This window comes from Hypanus sabinus, chromosome 4 (assembly GCF_030144855.1).
Source record: "Hypanus sabinus isolate sHypSab1 chromosome 4, sHypSab1.hap1, whole genome shotgun sequence".
Lineage (NCBI taxonomy): Eukaryota > Metazoa > Chordata > Chondrichthyes > Myliobatiformes > Dasyatidae > Hypanus > Hypanus sabinus.
In genome coordinates, this window is record NC_082709.1 from 144586551 (window position 1) to 144601637 (window position 15087).

At 38.9% G+C, this 15087-nt stretch overlaps 2 protein-coding genes across 6 annotated transcripts in view; one reads left to right on the forward strand and one right to left on the reverse strand.

Annotated features, from left to right (window-relative positions):
- The window catches only part of caska (calcium/calmodulin-dependent serine protein kinase a), a 411874-nt gene that overhangs the window by 227435 nt on the left and 169352 nt on the right, over window positions 1-15087 (reverse strand). The gene's annotated exons all lie outside the window — the stretch shown is intronic.
- Window positions 1-15087, forward strand: part of gpr34b (G protein-coupled receptor 34b) — a 56476-nt gene that overhangs the window by 33444 nt on the left and 7945 nt on the right. For both annotated transcript variants that reach the window (XM_059968273.1, XM_059968274.1), the window contains exon 3: window positions 14390-14493. The gene's annotated coding sequence lies outside the window, so the exon portion shown is untranslated. The remainder of the gene's footprint in view (window positions 1-14389; window positions 14494-15087) is intronic.

Sequence of the window (15087 nt, forward strand, 5' to 3'; positions counted from 1 at the left end):
TGGTGTGGCTCTACTGGTAAAGAATGGCATCAAATCAGTAGAAAGATGTAAGTAGGATTAGAAGATGTTGAATCCTTGTGGATCGAGTTAAGAGACTGCAAGGGTAAAATTACATTGATGGCAGTTATATACAGGCCTCCCAACAGAGGCTGAAGGTGGACCACAGGTTATAACAGGAAATAAAAAAGGCAAGTCAAAAGGGCAATGTTATGGTAGTCATGGGAGATTTTAACATGCAGGTCAATTGGGAAAATCAGGTTGGTAATGGATCTCAAGAGAGTGAGTTTATTGAATGGCTAAGAGATAGATTTTTAGGGCAGTTTTGTCATTTAGCCTACTAGGGGATCAGCTACACTGGATTGGGTCTTATGTAATCAACCAGAGGCGATTAGGGAGCTAAAGGTAAAAGAACCCTTAGGAACCAGTGATCACAATATGATTATGTTCAACTTGAAATTTGATAGGAAGAAAGTGAACTCTGATGTAGCAGTATTTCAGTAGAGTAAGGGAAATTACAGTGGTGTGACAGAGGAGTTAGTCGAAGTAAACTGGAAGGAGCTGCTGGCAGGGATGCCAGCAGAGCAGCAATGGTGTGTGTTTCTGGGTAAAACGAGGAAGGTGCAGGACTTGTGTATTCCAAATATGAAGAAATACTCAAATGGTAAAATAGTACAACTGTGGCTGACAAGGGAAGCCAAAACTATTGTAAAAGCAAAAGAAAGGGCATACAACAAAGCAAAAATTAGTGTGAAGATAGAGGATTGGGAAGTTTTTAAAAACCTACAGACAGCAACTAAAAAAATCATTAGAAGGGGAAAAATGAAATATGAGAGCAAGCTAGCAAATAATATCAAAGTGGATAGTTAAAGTTTTTTCAAGCATGTTAAAAATAAAAAAGAATGAGGGTGGAAATAGGAGAAATAATAACAGGGGAGAAGGAGATGCCTGATAAACTAAATGAGTATTTTTCATCAGTCTTCACTGTGGAAGACACTAGCAGTGTGCCTGATATTATCATGTGTGAAGGAAGAGAAGTGAGTACAGTTACTGTTACAAGAGAGAAGGTGCTCCAAAAGCTGAAACACCTTAAAATATATATGTCACCCAGACCAGAGGAACTGCACCCTAGAGTTCTAAAAGAGGTAGCATTAGAGATTGTGGTGGCATTAAAAATGATCTTCCAAAAATCATTGGACTCTGGTATGGTGCCAGAGGACTGGAAAATTGCAAATGTTACTCCACTCTTTAAGAAAGGAGGAAGGCAGCAGAAAGGAAATTATAGACCAGCTAATCTGATCTTAGTGTTTGGGAAGATGTTAGAGTCAACTGTTAAGGATGAGGTGATGGAGTACTTGGTGACACAGGACAAGATAGTACAAAATCGGCATGGTTTCCTTCAGGGAAAATCTTGCCCGGTGAACCTGTTGAAATTCTTTGAGGAGATTACAAGTGGGATAGATAAAGTAGATGCAGTAGATGTTGTATATTTGGACTTTCAGAAGGCCTTTGACAAGGTGCCACACGAGGCTGCTTACCAAGTTAAGAGCCCATGGTATTACAGGAAAGTTACTAACATGGTTAGAGAATTGGCTGATTTGTTGGAGGCAGCAAGTGGGAATAAAAGGATCCTTTTCTGCTTGTCTTTCAGTGACTAGTGGTGTTCCGCAGGGGCTGGTGTTGGAACCATTTCTTTTTATGCTGTATATACTGTAAATGATTTAGACGGCTTTGTTGCTGCTTGCAGATGATATGAAGATTGGTGGAGGGGCAGGTAGTGTTGAGGAAACAGGATGCAGAAGGACAGACAGATTAGGAAAATGGGCAAGAAAGTGGCAAATGAAATACAATGTGAAAAATACATGGTCATGCACTTTGGTAGTAGAAATAAATGTGTGGACTATTTTCTAAATGGAGAGAGAATCCAGGAATCTGAGATGCAGAGGGTCTTGGGAGTCCTTGTGCAGAACACCCTGAAGGTTAACTTGTAGGTTGAGTCAGTGGTGAGGAAGGCAAATGCCATGTTAGCATTCATTTCAAGAGGTCTAGAATACAAGAGAAAAGTTGTGATGCTGAGGCTTTATAAGGCACTGGTGAGGCCTCACCTTCAGTATTGTGAACAGTTTTGGGCCTCTCATCTTAGAAAAGATGTGCTAAGATTTGAGAAGGTCCAGAGGAGGATAACAAGGATGATTCCAGGAATGAAAGGGCTATTATATGAGGAACATTTGATAGTTCTGGGTCTGTACTCGCTGAATTCAGAAGGATGAGGGGGGGATCTCATTGAAACCCTCTGAATATTGAAAGGTCTAGGATAGAGGGGCGCCCTTTCAGAACAGAGATATAGAGAAATTTCTTTAGCCAAAGGGTGGTGAATTTGCGGAATTTGTTGCCACATGCAGCTGTGAAGGCCCGGTTGTTGGGCGTATTTAAGGCAGAGATTGGTAGGTTCTTGATTGGACATGGCATCAAACGTTACAGGGAGAAGGCCAGGAACTGGGGTTGAGGGGGAGATTTAAAAAAAAGGAACAGCCATGATTGAATGGCGGAGGAGACTCGATGGGCCAGATAGCCTAATTCTGCTCCTATGTCTTCTGGTCTAACTGGGAGTTCGGAGCATAGGTGTTCTGCAAAATAGTCGCTGAGTATGTGCTTGGTCTTGGTGATGTAGAGAAGGCAACATCAAGAGCATTGAATACAGGAGACAAGGCTGGAGGTGGTGGGGTAAGGACAACTGCTACATCTATTCTGAGGGCAAGGGAAAGTGCCAGGGGTAAAGAAGGGACGGGTGTGAAAGGGTGAATGGACCAGGCAGTCATGGAGAGTATGCCCTGTGGAAGGCAAAAAGGGGTGGGGAGGAGAAAATGTAGTTGGTGATGGAAATGACCAAGGATGATATGCTGGATGTGAGGTGAGTGGGAGCCTCTGCATCATTAGGAATCGCCAAGCAAAAAAAACTTGGCATTGCATGCCATCCAGCAGATCATTTCATCACAGCAGTTCAATGGAAGAAACACTAACAGCAGAGAATAAAGGTTGCAGTTACAGAGAAAGTGCAATGCAGGAAGACAATAAGATGAGCCATTAAGGTAGATTCTGAGGTCTAGAGTCCATCGTATTGTACTGGGGACTGCTGACTAGTCTTATAATACAAGAAGCTGTCTTTGAGCCTGGTTGTATAGGATTTCAGGATGTTCTATTCCCTGCCCAATTTGGGGGGGGGAGGGGGGGGGGAGAAGAAGAGAGACTGTCCAGACTGCGTGGGGTCTTTGATTACATCAGTTGATTTACAGAAGCAATGAAAAAATGTAGACAGAGTCCATGGAGGGGAGACTGGTTTCCATGATAGACAGAGCTGTGTCCAGAAATCTCTGCTGGTTCAGTCAGAGCAGCTTTCATACCAAGCCGTGATGCATCTGGATAAGATGTTTTCTATTGTGCATCTGTAAACATCGGTGAGGGTTAAAGGGAACATACCAAATTTCTTTATCCTCCCAAGGAAATAGAGGCAATGGTGCACATGGTGTCTAGATGGTTGAACCGAGACAGGTGATGCTCACTCCTAGGAAATTGAGGCTCTCAGTTCTCTCAACCGCAGCACCATTGATATAAACAGGAGCATGTAACCACCCCCTTCCTAATATCAATAAGCAGCTCATTTATTTTGCTGGCATTGGGGGAAAGGTTGTTGACATGACACTACTTGACAAGGCTCTCTATCTCCTTCCTACACTCTGACTCATTGTTATTTGAGATTTGGCCCTCTGCAGAGCTCTGATCTGCAAACTTATAGACGAAGTTGGAGCAGAATCTGGCCACCCAGTTGAGAGTATATGAAGAAAAGGAGGAGGCTGAAGATGCAGATTTGTGGGAAACCAGAGGATAATCAACAGCAAATCACATCAATATGGCAGAGATGTTGCTGCCGATGCTTACTGATTGCAGTCTATTGGTCAGGAAATCAAGCATCTAAATGCAAAGGGATGTTGACTCCCAAGTCTAGGAGATTGGAGTTGCCAAAGTTGTAGTGAAAATATCGATTGTTGATTCTGTCTAAGTTCAACGCTGAGCCCGACAGATTAATTCACTGCTTCATTCTTTCATTGCCCTATCTATTCATGGCCTCCAAAATTATTCCAACAAAATTTAACAGGTCTGATAGAGAGAACCTCCAATTATGTACATTAATATCTCCTAGAATCATTGAAAAAAATCTGTTAATGAGTATTTTCAGCATTCTTTCCAAATTCTTTTGTCCATTTGATTATCATTCCTTTTTCATTTCCGAGGTTTTGTTCTATCAAATTACCATCCATTTAATTATTTAACCTCTTGCACTTTCCATGTTATTACACAGCTTTCCTTCTTTCCCTTGGCACTTTACACACCTCATGCTTCTTAAATCCTATGCACCTCCAACTATTCCAATTTCTGATGTCCTCTCCATAGATGCTCCCAAGTTGATGGATGCTTCCAGGAAATAGTGCTTTTATTTTACATTTTCAGCACTTGTTCATTTTTCTTTTATCAGAAAAAGTACACCATTTTACTTTGGCAGATTTATTAATACTAAGTGGATCACAGCTAGGCTCTCTACTACTCAATGGAGCAGACTGACATCTCCTGATTACAGAATTCAGTAACAAAGTGAACTGAGGACATAAAGACTTTGAAAACTAGTTAAGTGGGTGGACAGAATATTCAAAGTATGAACTTTGGTGAAGAATGTGAACAGGTAATAACACCTGCCTAGTGCAAAACACAAGTGCATACTCTTACCATTGATAGATCTTTCATTTTGTGCACCTTCTTGCCTGATATCATATTGCAGATTCTTTTAATGATCAGACAGTCTCAAATATAATGAAACAATTGGTCAATCCTTTATGATTGAGAAATGTATTTTTATTATCACAGTGAAAATATATTTCTTCTCCTCTTAATTCGAAATAGACAAAGTCTTACAATGAAACTACAGAATTTCCAAGAAAAAGCCTTTTTAGCATTGATCCCATCAACCTCTCATTATTTCCTGTTTCAATAAAATCTTACTTCAATAATTATATCTTGTTTCAATAAGACTCAGTTCATAATTGAGTCCCAGTCCAGCCGTCACTCTGTGACAGGTCTTACATACTATAAACACATGAAATTCTTCAAGTGCTAGAAATCCAAAGCAACACATACAAAACACTGTAAGAACTCAGGTCAGACAGCAACCATAGAAATGAACAAAGCTGACATTTCAGGCAGAGATCTTTTTCATGTTTGGAAAGGAAGGGGGAAGACACCACAATGAAAGGTGGGTGGGGGAGCGGAAAGGATAGCTAGAAAGTGATAGGTGAAGCCAAGTGGGTAGAAAAGGTCAAGGGCTGAAGATGAAGTAATCTGATAGAAGAAAGTGGGCCATAGGAGAAAGGAAAGGAGGATGGGCACCAGGAGGGGTGATAGGTAGGTGAGAAGAGGCAAGGGGCCAGAATGGGGAATAGAAGAGGAGGGGAGATGGAGGGAATTTTTTAATCAACCAAAAAATTAAAAATAAAAATCGATATTTATGCAATTAAATTGGAGGCTACCCAGATGGAATATAATGTGTAGCTCCTCCACCCTGAGGGTGACTTCAATTTGGCACAGGAGGTGGCCATGGACTGAGATGTGAGAACGGGAATGGGAATCCCAATTAAGATGTTGGGCCATTGGGTCGGTCCGCTTTTGGCAGATGGACAGAGGTGCACAAAGTGGTCCCGCAATTTATGACAGGTCTCACCAATGTGGATGAGGCTGCCTCAGGAGCAATGGACAATAAAGACAACCTCGGCAGATTCCCGGGTGAAATGTTACCTACATACTAAAAAGGGCTAAAAAACAGGGTTAGGCAGTATTGCTGGAATCAGCGCATTTCCTCCCAACTAGCTTAATGCATTCTACACATTTTGAACAGAAGGGAATGCACATGTCACTGTCAACCTGTAACTGTTACCTGCTCAGTTGAGGAAAAACACCAGGGACACGAAATTACCTCTGAAGCAGCTTTTATTCGGAGAGGAGTTCACAGCCCTTACACACTTCAGGCGTACGGTAGCCAACTCCCAATTTGTCGGTTTACAAAGGTCATACTTATACCCAAAAGCAGGGTACTACATTTGCAAATATGGTTACCTATTCGAATTCATCAATTGATTGGCTATTGCATAGCTAAGCATGCGAAATACTCAAGAATTAGCAAAGGTTAAAGCGTAATACTTAGAATTAATACCGACGCACTTCAAAACACTTGAAATAGGTATCCTCAAAATACTTTGCCAAACACATTGTCTTGTGGTCGCAAGTTCCCTTTTCCTTGTGGTCTCCACGTCTGGCCTGGCACCGTATTTTAGCTACCTCTCCTTACTTTCCCAATGACGTACCTCTCTTGTCCTGTCTACATATTTTGCTACACTTACCCCTCGCCCACCCCCTCTATACGTACCCCTTACCCTTTTCACATTCTCATCACCACCTACCCAGAGTCTCTCGTGCACCTGAATCTGCAGTCACAATCATGGATGCATGATCAGTTTTCTGGAGAGTAAACCTGTGGAAAGCATCGAGTCTGGATTTTGACCCTGGATGTCTCCTTACATCAGCTGGCAAGGCTATTTGTAGACATTTTTAACCCCTCCTTGCTTCAGGCTGTAGTTTTCTCATTTTCTTTAAGATGATGACCATCATTTTGGTACCAAAGAAAAACAAGGTAAATTGCTTAATGACTATGGCCCAGTGATTTTAATATCTACCATCATGAAGTGCTCTGAAAGTCTAGTCAGGGCACACATCAACTTCAGCTTTCCAGACAATTTTGACCCACTGCAATTTGCAGTCTCCTTGCCTCCCACTGCAACTGGATCCTTGATTTCCTAATGAATAGATAAGCTGTAAGGATAAACAGCAACACACCCATCACAATTATTCTGAACAGTGGTGTTCTACAAATTTGCATATGATCATAAGACCATAAGACATAGAGCAGAATTGGGCCATCTGGCCCACTGAGTCTGCTCACCATTCAATCATGGCTGATCCTTTTTTCCTCCTGCTCAGTTCCACTCCCTGGCCTTCTCCCCATAACCTTTGATGCCATAGCCAATCAAGAACCTATCAATCTCCACCTTAAATACACCCAATGACCTGGCCTCCACAACTGCATGTGGTACAAATTCCAGAGATTCACAATCCTCTGGCTAAAAAAATTTCTCCGCCTATCTGTTTTAAATGGATGGTCCTCTATCTTGACACTGTGCCCTCTTGTCCTGGACTCCCCCACCATGGAAAACATCCTTTCCACATCTACTGTCTATGCCTTTCAACATTCGAAAGGTTTTAATGTGACCTCCACTCCCGCCCCCCAATACACCCTCATGCTTCTAAATTCCAGCGAGTACAGGCACAGAGCCATCAAACGTTCTTCATATAACCTTTTCATTCCCAAAATCATCCTCATGAACCTCCTCTGAACCATCTCTCATGCCAGCTCATCTTTTCTTAGATAAGGAACCCAAAACTGTTCACAATACTGAAGGTGAGGCCACACCAGTGCCTTATAAAGACTCAACATCACATCACTGCGTTTTCTATTCTAGAACTCTTGAAATGAATACTAACATTGCATTTGCCTTCCTCACCACTGACTCTTACCTGTAAGTTAACCATTAGGCTGTTCTGCGCAAGAACTCCCAAGACCCTTTGCGTCTTAGATTTTTGGATTTTCTCCCCGTTTAGAAAAGAGTTTGCACATTTTTTTCTTTCAAAGTGTATGATGATGTATTTTTCAACAATGCATCTCATTTGCCACTTTCTTGCCCTTTTTCCCAATCTGTCTAACTTCTTCTGTAGTTTTCCTGTTTTCTCAACATGACTTGCCCCTCCACCAATCTTCATACCATTTACAAATCTGGCAACAAAGCCATCTATTCCATCATCTAAATAATTGATATACAGCATAAAAAGATGTTCCAACACAGACCCCCTGCAGAACACATCACTAGAAGCCAACCAGAAAGGAATCCTTTTATTCCCATTTGCTTCCTCCTACCAATCAGCCAATGATCAAACATGCTAGTACCTTTCCTGCAAAACCATGGGTTCTTAACTTAGTAAGCAGTCTCACGCGTGGCACCTTGTCAAAGGCCTTCTGAGAGTCCAAATGAACATTTGAACATCAATTTCAACATTCAAACAATATTTGAACATCCACTGCATCTCTTTTATCTATCCTACTTGTAATCTGCTCAAAGAATTCTAACATGCTCGTCCAATGATTTTTGAAAGATCATTAATAATGCCTCCACAATCTCAACCACTACCTCTTTCAGAACTCTAGGGTGCAGTTCATTTGGTCTGGGTGACTTAAGTATTTTAAGGTCTTTCAGCTTTTTGAGCACCTTCTCTTTTGTCATACTAACTGCACTCAGTTCTCTTCCCTCACACATGACAACATCAGGCACTGCTAGTGTCTTCCACAGTGAAGACTGATGCAAAATACTCATTTAATTAATTAACCCTCTCCTTAGTCCCTGTTATCATTTCTCTGGCCTCATTTTCTAGCAGTCCTGCATCCAGTCTCATCTTTTTTTACATACTTGAAACAGCTTTTACTCTGCATTTTGATATTGCTTGCTAGCTTGCTTTCATATTTCATCTTTTTGCTCCTAATGATTTTTTTAGTTGCTCTCTGTAGGTTTTTAAAAGCTTTCCAGTAATTTCTGCATTGTTCTTTTGCCTTTACATTGGTTGTCAAGGGAAGTCAAAGCTACAGTTGTACTATTTTGACTATTTCTTTGCCTTTGGAATACACCTATCCTGCACCTTATTTCTCCCAGAAACTCACACCACTGCTGCTCTGCTGTCATCCCTGCACAATCTCCTTCCAATTTACTTTGGCCAACTTCTCTCTCATATCACTAATTGAGATCCATTACCAACCTGATTTTCCCAATCAACCCGCATACTGAAATCTCCCATGACTACCACAGCATTGCCCTTCTGACATGTCTTTTCTATTTCCTTTTAAATCCCACAAATGCTCTGTGCTCTGCCCCCTACACCAGCTTCTCAGCCAAATCATCCTCTTTCTACCCTCACTGGCGCATGGCACATGCAGCAATCCTAAAATTACTACCCTGGAGGTCCTACTTCTCAGCTTTCTGTCTAGGTTTCTAAAGTCTCTTTTCAGGCCCACTTTATTTTTCCTTCCTATCTCATTGGTACCAATATGTACCAAGAAGTCTGGCTGCTCTCCCTCCCTCTCCAAAATGCTGTGGACGTGATCTGAGACATCCCTGATCCTGGCACCCGGGAGGCAACATACCATCTGGGTATCCCATTCACATCCACAGAATCTCCTGCCTGTTCCTCTCCTGAGTCTCCTATCACTACTGCTCCACTTCTCTCCCTCTTTCCTTTACACACCACGTAACCATGTTCAGTGCCAGTAACCTGGTCTTTGTAGCATTTCCCTGGGAGGTCATCCCCCACAACAGTACCCAAAGCAATATACTGATTACTTAGGGGAATGGCCACAGGGATACTCTGCACTAACTCCCTATTCACCTTCACCTGCTAGTAACCCAGCTACCTGTCTCCTGCCACTCAGGGGTGACTGCTTCCCTATAACTCTGATCAATTATCTGCTCACTGTCCCTTACAAGCTGAAGGTCAGCCAGTGCTGCTCCAGATCCCTAACACAGTCTTCAAGGACTTGAAGTAGGAAGCACTTCACAGACACAGTTCCTCTCAGAACTCCAAAATCCGGCACGAAGATCATTTAAACTACACTTGACACAGTAAGAAAAAGGGAAAAGATCACACAAGATTCTTGCGTGGCAGTTAAAAACAGAACAAATTTCCAAAACGATAAATGCAATTAGAACAAGTGTAAATAAAATTACTTATAAACCTTTAGAAATTAATGAAACTTTTAAGAATTTTTATTCTGAACTGTATCAATCAGAATCACAAAATGATAATGTCGAGATAGAAAGGTTTTTATCACAAATAACTCTTCCAATATTGAATTCCAAAGAACAGAAGGGATTAGATATGCCTTTTCCATTAAAAGAGGTTGAAGAAGCTCTAGGATCACTTCAGTGTAATAAATCCCCAGGAGAAGATGGTTTTCAGCCCGAATTTTATAAAAAGTTTAAAGATTTACTAATTCCTCCTTTTATGGAGTTAATATACCAAGCGGAAAGAACACATAAACTTCCAGAATCTTTTTCGACAGCTATTTTAATAGTATTGCCAAAAAAAGATAGAGATCTTTTAAAGCCAATATAGACCTATTTCTTTGTTGAATACCGACTATAAAATAATAGCAAAAATTTTATCTAATAGATTATTTAAATACTTACCAAAATTAATACATATGGATCAAACAGGATTTATCAAAAATAGACAATCAGTAGATAATGTAACTCGGTTACTTAGCATAATTCATTTGGCACAAAAGAGGGAGGAAATGAGTGTGGCAGTTGCCTTAGATGCAGAAAAAGCATTTGATAGATTGGAATAGGATTTTTTATTTAAGGTATTGGAAAAATATGGATTAGGAGTATCTTTTATAAAATGGATTAAAACCTTAAATACTAATCCCAAAGCTAAAGTAGTGACAAATAGTCAAATTTCAACATCACTTCAGTTAACAAGGTCAACTAGACAAGGTTGTCCATTATCACCTGCTTTATTTGTGTTGGCAATTTCAGTTAACAAGGTCAACTAGACAAGGTTGTCCATTATCACCTGCTTTATTTGTGTTGGCAATAGAACCATTAGCTGAATTAATTAGAACGGACCCAAATATTATGGGTTTCAAAGTTAACCAGGAGGAATATAAGATTAATTTATTTGCTGACGATGTTTCGCTTTATTTAACAAATTGTATTCGCTGCGTAAATTATCTTCTAGATTGGAAGAATATGGGAAAATATCAGGCTACAAAATAAATTGGGATAAAAGTGAAATTCTACCCCTTACTAAAGGAGATTATAGTCAACGTCGACTAATAACTCAATTTAGATGGCCGACAAACGGTATAAAAGTTGATAATTTATATAAATTCTTTATATCATTTTTTACCATTATTGAAAAAAATTCAAGAAGATCTTGATAAATGGATTACTTTACCAATAACATCAGTAGGCAGAGTAAATGTTGTAAAAATGAATAATTTCCCTAGATTACAATATTTATTCCAAACACTACAATACAATTACTGCAGAAGTTTTTTCAAGAGTTAAATAAATGTGTGAGGAAGTTCCTTTGGAAAGGCAAGATGTCAAGAATATCGTTGGAAAAATTGACATGGAAATTTGACCTAGGAGGGTTACAACTTCCAAACTTTAAGAATTATTATAAAGCAAATCAACTTAGATTTATTGCATCTTTTTTTGATGAAGATAAACCGGCATGGATTAGAATAGAATTAGATAAAATAGGAGAAAATATACCAGAAGATTTTATATATGTGGGAATCTAAATGGATACGGGAAAAGAAAGAATCTCCTATATTGAAACATTTGATTAATTTATGGGATAAGATAAATGCTGATGATGAGATAAAGAAATCTTTATTAGCAAAGAGACCTTTAATTCAAAATAAACTTATTCCTTTTACAATGGATAACCAACTTTTACACAATTGGTTTCAAAAAGGGATTAGATATATAGGAGATTGTTTTGAAGGAGGTATATTAATGTCATTTGATCAATTAAAGAATAAATACAAAATATCAAAACACTCTTTATTGTTATTACCAATTAAGGGCTTATTTAAGAGATAAATTGGGTCAAACAATATTATTGCCGAAACCTAATGAAACAGAAACTTCAATTCAAAAAGGAAAAACTAAAAAAATTATTTCTTGTATGTACAGTTTGATTCAAAAACAGGCAATTAAACAAGGAATTCATAAGTCAAGACAAAAATGGGAAACTGATTTGAATATTAAAATTGAAGAAACAAATTGGTCAAGACTATGTCTTACAGTATGACAAATACAACAAATGTCCGGTTAAGATTAGTGCAATATAATTTTTTACATCAATTATATATTACACAAAAAAAATTAAACCCAAATTTATCTGATCAGTATTTCCGATGTAATCAAGAAATTGGTACTTTTTTACACTCTACTTGGTCCTGTTTTAAAATTCAACCTTTTTGGACAAATTTAAGAGTTTTATTGGAACACAACTTCCACATAATCCACATTATTTTTACTAGGCGATATTAAAGGGATAAAACCGAAATCCAAACAGAATAAATATCAGAAAGGATTCATAAAATTGCATTGGCAGTAGCCAAAAAGGCTATTGCAGTTACTTGGAAATCGGATTCATACTTAAGTATAGATCGTTGGAAGAATGAAATTTTCAGCTGCATTCCACTTGAAAAAAATTACTTATAACTTAAGAGATAAATATGAAATATTTCTGAAAATTTTGCGCCCTTATTTACAAAAGATAGGATTATATAGGTGCTCCAAAGATAAAATTATTGGTTATTTGGGGAAAGAAATAAATATATATACTAAAGCTATCATGAACTCCATGGAGCATGTGGGGATCTTCCGATATCCAGGCATTCTTTCTTTCTCTTTCTTTCTTTTTTTTCTCTTTCTGCAGGGATATGTTGGGGGGGGGAAGGGTTGATAAAAGGGAAACTTAACAGAACTAAAGTAGGCCATATCTCAAATACCAATGAGTTGGAGCACAGTAAGAAGAGCGCGACAGCAACATGGTGTCACGATAATAATCTTTCCCTCAATATCAACAAATCTAAAGAGTTTGTCATTGACTTCAAGAAAGAGGGCATGTTCCTGTCTACAGCAATGTTGTTGAAGGGAAGAGATTTGAAAGCTTCAAGTTCCTGGGAGCGAGCATCACAAATAGACTGTCCTGGCACAACCACATTAATCTCATGGCCAACAAAGTCTTTACTTCCTCATGAGGCTGAAAAAGATTTTGCATTGCAGTGCGGACCCATAGCAAATTTTATCAATGCACCACAGAGCGCATTCTATCTGAATGCATAATGGTTTGGTATGGCAACTGCACTGTATGTGACTGTGAGAAACTACAGAGAGATGTGGACATAGCTCAGCACATCACAAAAACCAGCGTCCCCTCCATGAGCTCTGTCTATACTTCTCACTGCTTTAGTAATGCAGCCAGCAGAATTGAAGTTCCCATCCACCCTGACATTCTCTCTTCTCCTCTCTCCCATTAAGCAGATACAAAAGTCTGAAAGCACTTTCCTGAAAGGACAGCTTCTATCGTGCTGATATCAGACTCTTGAATGGATTTCTTGCAAGATAAATTGGACTATCTCACAACCTACATTATGCCATTATGCTCAGGCACTTTATTGTTTACCATACTGCACTTTGTCTGCAGCTTCTACACTTTATTCTGCAATGTAATCGCTGTCTGTAGGGATAGTGGAAACAGAACCATTGCCTCGAAAAGGAAGGTACAGGCCCTTGAAAATGAATCATGTGCAAGGCTTTCAGGAGAAAAGTGGTATAATGGAAGAGACAGGATTATTCTGATAATGACCACTTCAGTAGGTCAAATAGTTTGGTTCTCTTTATTTTATGACTTCATGACTTTGATATTTCCCAATGTCAACTTAGTTTTTATTTTAGCAACTTATTTCCTTTCCATAAAACTATGTTGTATCTAATTATAATCTACCTTATCCTGACACCACCATTCGGAAGCTTTTATTTTTACATTCTTCCTTTCTTAATAAGAGGAATACATCTTGACAAGTATGCTGCATGGAAATGAACAATATTATTCTGAAACACAACCAATTCCTTATAATTACTTAGCAAAACTCACCTTCTAATATTCTATGATATATACTGTAATATATATATGCTGTCTGGGATTTGATAATTTCAATCCAGAAGATACTGGCTGAATGTGCTATTTATGCTTTTTAATACCTTATAAATTTCTGTTAGGCTCCCCCGGTTTCCACCACTCTGGAGAAAACAGTCCAAGTTTGTCCAACCTGTTTTTACTTATTATACCCATCTTAATTTGTTCTGCTCTCTTCAAAGATGCGTATACATACAACACCACTTCCAACCACCAACTTCCTCAGGCTTTTCTACCATATTTGCAATTATACCATGTAGTTCAAGTTTTGTTTTTTAAGAAAATTAGTAAGTGACAAATTTAACTTGCCATTTTTTTGCCCTCTCCACTAAATGTCAATGTGCTGACTGTTGTTATCCTCCTGTTTGCTCTATTTATGTAATTGATCTGCGTAAACAAATGTGAAATTAATGCTACCAATACTGAGCATCTACATACCGAAATATTAACTCTAGTTTTGTATTTTCAGATATGGCTTCACCAGCTTGATACTTCCAACATTCTCCACTTGGATTTCAGATTTCTAGCATTTGCACATTCCGTTTTGGAACCTTCCAGTATATCATCTCAAAGGTGATGTATATAAAACTATGGTGAAGTTGAGCAACAATGCCATATCTTCTAATTCAATCCTAGCTCCACTTTTTAAGCTAGATCCCCACATTGCTGATATAGACACTGTATCATAAACTCAATGTGACATTTTGACTCTGAAGCTCACAATCTGCTAAATAACAATCAGATTCATAACATTCTGTACGTCCATATGTCATTCTAAAACCCTGCTTGTTGGGTGCAGATTTCCATTCTTCCAATTCCTGGTCTTTATTCATGGGACACTGCACTACCAGATTCTGCTGAGGTAATTAGCATGGAAAAGGAATAGAATTAGCATCAATAAAATGAACTTTTATCCATTTTTACAAAAACTGATACTTCAGTCCTCCTACATATCCACTATTATATATTCAATTTGACAGATGAGCATAACTGGCTTAATAAAGACATTTTATAAATTTAACTATGATGAAGCTCCTGAAGAAGGGTCTCAGCCTGAAACGTGAACTGTCTGTTCATTTCCATGGATGCTGCCTGACCTGTGTTCCTCCTGCATATTGTGTGCATTGCTTTGATTTCCAGCATCTGCAGAATTTGTGCTTATGAATG